At 31.6% G+C, this 6,766-nt stretch overlaps 1 non-coding gene across 1 annotated transcript; it reads right to left on the reverse strand.

Moving 5' to 3' along the window:
- Positions 1 to 3,465: 3,465 nt before the first annotated feature.
- Positions 3,466 to 3,572, reverse strand: LOC139887324 (small nucleolar RNA R71). The gene has a single exon (XR_011773159.1). It is a non-coding gene; the product is annotated as a small nucleolar RNA R71 (small nucleolar RNA).
- Between the last annotated feature and the right edge of the window lie 3,194 nt (positions 3,573 to 6,766).

A 6,766-nucleotide genomic window follows, 5' to 3' on the forward strand; every position in this document is an offset into this window, starting at 1 on the left:
TGGTGTCAGAGCCCGGTCTAACATTAGCGACCAAGCATATTGAGATTGACATCCACTTCGTTCGTGATCTTGTGGCTCAACATCAAGTTCGTGTTCTTCATGTGCCTTCTAGTTATCAGTATGCGAACATCTTTACCAAAGGACTCCCTACTGTCTTATTCGACGAGTTTCACTCCAGTTTGAGTGTCCGTCCTACTCCCTCTCCAACTATGTGGGTATGTTAGTAGATTCTATTGATAGCTCATGTTCCATTACTATTACGTAGGGCTTGGCCCGTTTAGTGAATAAGGTTAGTATAGCTTATATATTGATTTGATTGCAATGCTGATTGATGTGCAAAATATACCCTCTTTCACGGGGAAGTAGTAGAGTTTTTCTCAAACTTTCATTTTTTACAATACCCCACTTTTACTTTTCATAGAAGCTATACTGTTTGTGGATATTCAGAAGAAAAAATTACGCCGGTGGTACCTGTGATTTGTACACTTTTGCACCGTTACACCTAAACTTTTATTTTTGCGTGGTTGGTACCTGAGTTTAGGTTAACTATCACCATTGGCACCCAATGCTAACCTGACAGCAAAAATTACCAATTCACACACCTCTTTCCTTCTTTCTTTCCTCCGTAAAAAATATATATATTTATATTTATAATATATAGTTCAAGTTAAGATTAATAATAATTGGTTTATTGTAATGAATGCTTTATGGGTTTTAAAGTCGAAACTCTGTCCGTGTAATACTACGTGATAAATAATCATTGTAAGTTATGTTCAACCTTTTTAAATTAATGTCTCGTAACTAAGTTATTATTATGCTTATTTGAGCCGAAGTAATCGTGATGTGAGAATAAATATTAAAGACGGGGTTATTGGATTTTGTACCATAATTAGGGTTTGACAAAAGACCGACACTTGTGAAAATTAGACTATGGACTATTAATGGACCTTATATTTGTTTAACTGAATGACAGTTCGTTAATTTAATATAGAGATTTACAATTTGACGTATCTATAAATAACCACATACGCTCGATCGGACACGATAGGCGGGATATTTATAAATACTAATAATTGTTCATTTGACCGGACACGGGGATGAATTATTAGTCAATGGACTCATTAAAACATGGGTGGATTGCATACAATGATAATTGGTGTAATTGTTAATAAAGTATTAAGACCTTGGATTACATACAGTCGATAACCTGGTGGAATTATTAACAAAGTATTAAAACCTTGTTACAGTTTAAATCCCTAATTAGTTGGAATATTTGACTTCGGGTATAAGGGTAATTTGACGAGAATACTCGCACTTTATAATTATGACCGATGGACTATTATGGACAAAACCCAGATGGACATATCAAATAATCCAGGACAAATGACAATTAACCCAGGGTAATAAATTGAAATCAAAACGTCAAACATCATGATTACGGAAGTTTAAATAAGCATAATTATTTTATTTCATATCTCATCATACTTTTATTTATTTTCATTTAATTATCGCAATTTAATTATCGCAATTTAAATACTCGCAATTTTATTTATCGCAATTTTATTTATCGTCATTTAAATACAGTCATTTATTTTACGCACTTTAAATATCGTCATTTAATTTGACGCTTTACTTTATTTGTATTTATTTATATTTTGCATTAAGTTTTAATTGTGACTTAAGTTAAAAAAAACTGACAAATCGGTCATAAAACGGTAAAACCCCCTTTTTATAATAATAATAATAATACTACATCAAGTTTAGGTATATCCCATCTATATAAATAATAAAAACTTGTGTAATTTATACCGTATTCGTAATAAAAATAATAGTATTTCATATACCAAACATCAAGTTTTTGGCGCCGCTGCCGGGGAACTAATTTAGATTTTTTTATTAGTTTTAGGTAAATTAGTATTTTAGATTTTTATTTTTATTAAAACTTTGTAAATAATTAGAACACAAGCACTCCATCATTCAGTTTAACAGATAATTAAATTGGGTGTGTCAAAATTATATATGAATTAAGTAATTAAAAGTAAGAAACCAAACTTTTATTTGTTGTTTCTTATCCCTTTGATTGTCGACTACAACAACCCAAGGTAGGGTCCACCTAAAATGGTGATTATTATAATACGAGTACTAATCGTCGACTGTTAAAAACAAATAATATAAATTAATTATTGAAGTACTATTAAAATTAGATTTTTAATTTTTAAGTTTTTGTCGTAATTTTCTCTTAAGATATTTTCCTTAGAATTAGATTTTAGAAGCTTTAGAATTTTGCGACGCCGCTTTCCGCTCTAGATTTTAATAAATTTAAGTACCTTATAAGTAATTGCCGATTTCTTTTTAGAATTGCATTTTTAGTACCTTTATAATTTTTAGACTTTAGTCGCAACTTTTAGTTGTAAGTTTTTAGACGATAAGCTTCAAACATAGAACTTTTGTTTTAGATTGTTTTTCGACGTTTATTTTTTGACTTTTTGTTTTTTGACGTTCTGTTTCTTTTTCATTTCTACGCGCTAGTTTTTAGGACATAGATTTTTTTTAGTTATTTCTAGAAATTTTGACGAAAAATTATTGTAAGCGATTAAAATTTCGAGACACCAATTTTCTGGTTCGTAGTAATAGTTGGATTTGTTAGTGGCGAGTTGTGGATTTTCCGATTTAAAGAATCCTGGCTACCTGCTGCATCTTTTGACTATTCGAAACGTGGGCAAAATCAGAAAAGTCTATTAATTTGATAACTTATATAATTTTTATCTTTATAACTAATAGGTTACTTAGTGAATGCACCGAGCGAAACGTTCACTACCTTTCATACTTTCATCACCTGTAACCCGATCAAGACATCTAGCGAATATTGTCACCATTGATTTTTCTTTATAATCATCATCAAGTCGAACAAGTACTCCAATTCAAATTTTCGATAATCAATTTTTTGAACCTGACTTCACAATTGAGGACCCGGAGGATATTCAAGAACAATTCCAAGATCCTGAACCACTAATCATTCCTCCTGAACCACAAATCATTCATCCAGAACTATATAGTGATTCGGACTCAACTATTCATGATATGGCAGAAACGGAACCTCAAAGTATGGAAGAGCGAATGAAAGCCACACGCACAGGCCAATGTCACGCCATTAATCAGACAGATGTTAATGCGCTAGATTTTGAAATCAAAGGACAAATCCTACACATGATCACTAATCAGTGCCAATTTAGTGGTAAAGCAAAAGATGACCCAAACGAACATCTTCGAACCTTTAATAGGATTTGTACTCTATTTAAAATTCGAGAAATTGAGGATGAAACTATCTATCTTATGTTGTTCCCCTGGACTTTAAAGGGGGAAGCCAAAGATTGGTTAGAATCGTTACCCGGAGGAGCAATTGATACATGTGATGTTTTAGTTGAAAAATTTCTTCAAAGATTCTTTTCGGCATTTAAAGCCGTGAGACTTCAAGGAGAAATTGCCACGTTCATGCAAAAGCCAGATGAAACGTTATTTGAGGCGTGCTCAAGATTTGAAAAAATGTTAAGAGGATGTCCTCAACACGGTTTAGATACTTTTCAAATAGTGCAAATCTTTTACAAAGGCGTCGACATCGCTACACAAAAAGACATCGACACAGTAGCTGGTGGTTCCATTATGAAGAAAACCGCAACCGAAGCTCACAAGATTATTGATAACACAGCCTCCCACTCACATGAGTGGCACCAGGAAAAAGATATTTTTCATTCATCTAAAGCGGCTAGAGCCGATTCTAGCCATGATTTTGATTCCATTTCTGCAAAGCTAGATTCTTTCGAGAGACGAATGGAAAAGATGACTAAAGATATTCATGCAATACAAAAGATTGTCTCAGTGTTGAACAAACAATGGAACAACGAGAGAATGTTTCATACATAAACCAAAGGCCGAGAAATAATTATCAAAATAATTATCAACCGCCAAGGCCAAACTACAATCAAAATCAAAATATTCCGTACAATCCAAATGCTCAGCATAACAACCAACAAGGTCCTAGCAATCAACACGTATCTAATAATACATGCAATCAGCAAAGACCTGGTTATTTTAATAAGCCACCACAAACCGATGAGAAAAAGACAAATTTGGAAGAAATGGTATTAAAGCTAGTTGTGAAATGTCCCGTTCTTATTGATTAAAAACGTTCCATATTAATTGATTTCTTTGCGAGGTTTTGACCTCTATATGAGACGTTTTTCAAAGACTGCATTCATTTTAAAACAAACCAATATATATATATATATATATATATATATATATATATATATATATATATATATATATATATATATATATATATATATACATATATATATAACCTTTATTTCATCAATAAAGGTTTAAAAAGCTTTACATAGATTATCAAATAATGATAATCTAAAATATCCTGTTTACACACGACAATTACATAATGGTTTACAATACAAATATGTTACAACAAAATAAGTTTCTTGAATGCAGATTTTACACAATATCATACAAGCATGGACTCCAAATCTCGTCCTTATTTAAGTATGCGACAGCGGAAGCTCTTAATAATCACCTGAGAATAAACAAGCTTAAAACGTCAACAAAAATGTTGGTGAGTTATAGGTTTAACATATATATATCAAATCATAATAATAGACCACAAGATTTCATATTTCAATACACATCCCATACATAGAGATAAAAATCATTCATATGGTGAACACCTGGTAACCGACATTAACAAGATGCATATATAAGAATATCCCCATCATTCCGGGACACCCTTCGGATATGATATAAATTTCGAAGTACTAAAGCATCCGGTACTTTGGATGGGGTTTGTTAGGCCCAATAGATCTATCTTTAGGATTCGCGTCAATTAGGGTGTCTGTTCCCTAATTCTTAGATTATCAGACTTAATAAAAAGGGGCATATTCGATTTCGATAATTCAACCATAGAATGTAGTTTCACGTACATGTGTCTATTTTGTAAATCATTTATAAAACCTGCATGTATTCTCATCCCAAAAATATTAGATTTTAAAAGTGGGACTATAACTCACTTTCATAGATTTTTACTTCGTCGGGAAGTAAGACTTGGCCACTGGTTGATTCACAAACCTATAACAATATATACATATATATCAAAGTATGTTCAAAATATATTTACAACACTTTTAATATATTTTGATGTTTTAAGTTTATTAAGTCAGCTGTCCTCGTTAGTAACCTACAACTAGTTGTCCGCAGTTAGATGTACAGAAATAAATCGATAAATATTATCTTGAATCAATCCACGACCCAGTGTATACGTATCTCAGTATTGATCACAACTCAAACTATATATATTTTGGAATCAACCTCAACCCTGTATAGCTAACTCCAACATTCACATATAGAGTGTCTATGGTTGTTCCGAAATATATATAGATGTGTCGAAATGATAGGTTGAAACATTGTATACGTGTCTATGGTATCTCAAGATTACATAATATACAATACAAGTTGATTAAGTTATGGTTGGAATAGATTTGTTACCAATTTTCACGTAGCTAAAATGAGAAAAATTATCCAATCTTGTTTTACCCATAACTTCTTCATTTTAAATCCGTTTTGAGTGAATCAAATTGCTATGGTTTCATATTGAACTCTATTTTATGAATCTAAACAGAAAAAGTATAGGTTTATAGTCGGAAAAATAAGTTACAAGTCGTTTTTGTAAAGGTAGTCATTTCAGTCGAAAGAACGACGTCTAGATGACCATTTTAGAAAACATACTTCCACTTTGAGTTTAACCATAATTTTTGGATACAGTTTCATGTTCATAATAAAAATCATTTTCTTAGAATAACAACTTTTAAATCAAAGTTTATCATAGTTTTCAATTAAATAACCCAAAACAGCCCTCGGTGTTACTACGACGGCGTAAATCAGGTTTTACGATGTTTTTCGTGTTTTCAGGTTTTAAATCATTAAGTTAGCATATCATATAGATATAGAACATGTGTTTAGTTGATTTTAAAAGTCAAGTTAGAAGGATTAACTTTTGTTTGCGAACAAGTTTAGAATTAACTAAACTATGTTCTAGTGATTACAAGTTTAAACCTTCGAATAAGATAGCTTTATATGTATGAATCGAATGATGTTATGAACATCATTACAACCTTAAGTTCCTTGGATAAACCTACTAGAAAAGAGAAAAATGGATCTAGCTTCAACGGATCCTTGGATGGCTCGAAGTTCTTGAAGCAGAATCATGACACGAAAACAAGTTCAAGTAAGATCATCACTTGAAATAAGATTGTTATAGTTATAGAAATTGAACCAAAGTTTGAATATGATTATTACCTTGTATTAGAATGATAACCTACTGTAAGAAACAAAGATTTCTTGAGGTTGGATGATCACCTTACAGGATTGGAAGTGAGCTAGCAAACTTGAAAGTATTCTTGATTTTATGTAACTAGAACTTGTAGAATTTATGAAGAACACTTAGAACTTGAAGATAGAACTTGAAAGAGATCAATTAGATAAATAAAATTGAAGAATGAAAGTGTTTGTAGGTGTTTTTGGTCGTTGGTGTATGGATTAGATATAAAGGATATGTAATTTTATTTTCATGTAAATAAGTCATGAATGATTACTCATATTTTTGTAATTTTATGAGATATTTCATGCTAGTTGCCAAATGATGGTTCCCACATGTGTTAGGCGACTCACATGGGCTGCTAAGAGCTGATCATTGGAGTGTATA

Source organism: Rutidosis leptorrhynchoides, chromosome 1 (assembly GCF_046630445.1).
Source record: "Rutidosis leptorrhynchoides isolate AG116_Rl617_1_P2 chromosome 1, CSIRO_AGI_Rlap_v1, whole genome shotgun sequence".
Lineage (NCBI taxonomy): Eukaryota > Viridiplantae > Streptophyta > Magnoliopsida > Asterales > Asteraceae > Rutidosis > Rutidosis leptorrhynchoides.